This window comes from Geospiza fortis, unplaced genomic scaffold (assembly GCF_000277835.1).
Source record: "Geospiza fortis unplaced genomic scaffold, GeoFor_1.0 scaffold636, whole genome shotgun sequence".
Taxonomy (NCBI): domain Eukaryota; kingdom Metazoa; phylum Chordata; class Aves; order Passeriformes; family Thraupidae; genus Geospiza; species Geospiza fortis.
In genome coordinates, this window is record NW_005054435.1 from 350,028 (window position 1) to 353,034 (window position 3,007).

Below are 3,007 nucleotides of genomic sequence, written 5' to 3' on the forward strand. Positions count from 1 at the left end.
TGATCCATTTTTCCCCTACAATTTTCCCTCAAGCCATGACAGCTTTTAGTTACTCTGAGAAATGACATATTGTGAAGGTGCTCTATTTTCCAACCTCTTCCCATACTCACTCTGAGCTGGGAGCAAAATGTTCCTGGTGTGCTGCCAGCTGAACCTCTCACAGTGCTCCAAAGCTGGCTTCCTCCCATGCATGTACTCCAGGGATGCACTCCCACAGCACGGGCGGCTGTCAGCTACTTCCTACGTGGCTGGCCCTCTCTTCCTTTCCAGCACAGCCCCCAGCAACTATAAATCAAACTATTTACACAAACTGCCCTTAAAGCCCAGAGGTAGAAATTCTATTTATCAAAACACGCCTTTTTCTGAAGAAAGTAGCAAAAACCCTTGTTGTACCTAAACATATGTTATTGTCTTCTATTTGTCATGGAAGTTGGGTGTGTTTGAGACAGCAGCATCATTGCTGTGTTCACTCTTCCGGATGGGTTGGGATGAGGTTTCCCTGTATTTGCATTTTCTTTCAACTTGAGGATTATATGGGGATCTAATATCATCTCCTCGTGTTAACAGGCAAAGCCAGACTGTCTTTCTTACAATATATTAAGAAAATGCTTTTTGTTCCACTGCAACTTTTGGCCTCTTTTAGGTTAGCAGCTGTTCACATCTTTTAGGATTGTAGGCTTGCTATGTGACATTTATTTGCAAAGAAAAGCAGATGCCATCTATTACCTCAACCATCATAAAAATTACTTAAGCCTTTTAGTGTAATTCTCCAATTAAAGCATTTGAAAAATATATTTGTTCTCTCTTAAGTGCATTCTGAAATTGTGGAACTACTCCTGCTTCCAGCATTAGTCTGCAAAAAGAAAAAAAAGCATGATATTCTTTGAGGGGGAAGGTAGGATAGAAACAGAAAACAGAACAGGATGCAAACTCTTTGCTCATATGAATGCTAATTTATAGCTTTAAATCATAAGAAACTGGCCCAGTTTCTGTTCTTAAAATTAGACTCCCTTTAATATAAAGAGGCAGAGAGATAAAACGATTCATGGTGTTTGTCAGCGCAGGGGAAGGCACAAAGCTTGAGGAGGAGTGTTATATAACATGTCCCATAAACACTTCTGCATTTATAGTTTTTATTAGTAAGTCTTCCTCCTTTTGCTGAGATTGCAGGCCTGGAGATCTATTCCTTATATAGTGGGTAAGCAGTGCTTTACCTCTGCTGTACAGTCAGGGCTTGGGCTCTCCCTGTGTCCAGTTCTTGGCTATAAGCTCAGAGAAGAGAATTCAGTATCCAGAAGAGTGGAGTCCCAAATCTTCACTGAACTTGCTGTCACAAAAGCAGCTTTGTCTTTGGTGTTCAGATACTTTGGGAAGAGTTTAACCATTTATCTCTGAGTAAAATGACATACTAACAGTAAACACCTCACCTCTGGCTTTTTAAAATTGAGTTTATTTCTTCAAATGTGTTGTTTCTAGATATATGGTAAGATGAAAGAACATGCAAGCCAGTGGGAAGGAGAATTACTCTTCTTTTCCAGGCCAGGCTTTGAACAGCCCTGGTGTGTCTGGGCAGGACCTGGAAGAAGATTTCTTTCCCATCAGGAATCTGTCCTAACAGGACCATCTTTTCAGCTCACATGGGGCCCTTAAAGCTGAGCTGGCAGGGGCTCCTGGCAGTGCTGCCCACAGATAAATAGTCCATTACTGCCTGTCACAGCATCAGAGCAAGATACATATCTTCGTTGTCAATGTGCCAGTTAGAAGTCCTTGCTTTAGCACAAACCCACAGAAGTGTTCTAGCTTAAAAACTGCACTGCAGACAGTGGTGGCTGAGGCAGAGGAACAATCCCTGATTTGTCCCCAGCCACTCACAGCTGGATTTGCAGAAATAGCTTGCACAGATGCAGCAAAATCCTCTAGCATTTATCTGTCCAGATTCTTCACTGAGTGATGCCCATGTCCTAGGTATAGCTACTCTTTCCTTAGAGATTTATTCTTGTGGTTCCTTGAGCTGTTGGCACCTGTGGCCCTTACTGGCCTGGCTACATGCTCCATGCTGCCTGTGGCCACCTCTCAATTGTGACAATATGGTACTCCCTGTTACTCCTTTCAGTTATTCCTTCACAAGCTTCTGGCTGCCTCCTCATATCCATGTGCTGGCTCTCACATGGCTACTGGCAGTTCCTAAGGAATTCTGTGCAGTTTTAATTGTCCATTTTCTCTCAGGAAATTCAAAACAGAGGACACAAAGATATAAAGCAAGAGGATTTTAATTTGCTCACCCTTCTAATGTGCCTGTAATTAATTTGCTTTCAAACAGATACAGCATTCCACAGGAGTGTGCTCAGACTTGAAATTTGGTTGCTGGGAAGAGATGGAGGAAGAAGCTGGATCTGGGTCTTACTCTTATGGCCTTTAACTCCTGTGTGAAAAGCACAGGAGGTGAAGCAGGTCTCCCTGCACCAGCCCCAAGGGATTAAATCACAGTGGGTGAATGATCGTGGGCATCTTGTCTGTCAGGCACAGTCTTCCCAGCTTTTGCCACGGGTGACATGAATGTCAGCACCATGCTGCCCTACCAAGAGGCACAGCTTCAAGCTGGAGCATTGATTTTGAGGCCCTGATCATAAATGATAAAAAAAAAAACTTGGGTAACTGGAAACAATTCCACTTCTGTTCCATAAGCTCCTTGGTCCAAAACCCTGCAGAAATGTCAGTTATTGTTTGGTGTTATTCTTGGGAGGACATGTGGGCAAAATCCTCTCAAACAGGAAGTTCTTTCATAGCTATCTTCAGAGCAACTCTAATCACATTACATTGTCTGTCTCTTCAAAGATCCCAGATACTTCTCAGTTCATGTTTAATGTCTGGATGTGTTTGTTATGTTGATGGTAATTTACCTGAAGAGCATAATTATGGGAAGTTCCTAGAGCTGGTGATAAAGTGCACAGAACTGGTCACCACAGGAGGTTTTCCCTCAGTTGCAAGTGAACCCTTGAGTCATTCA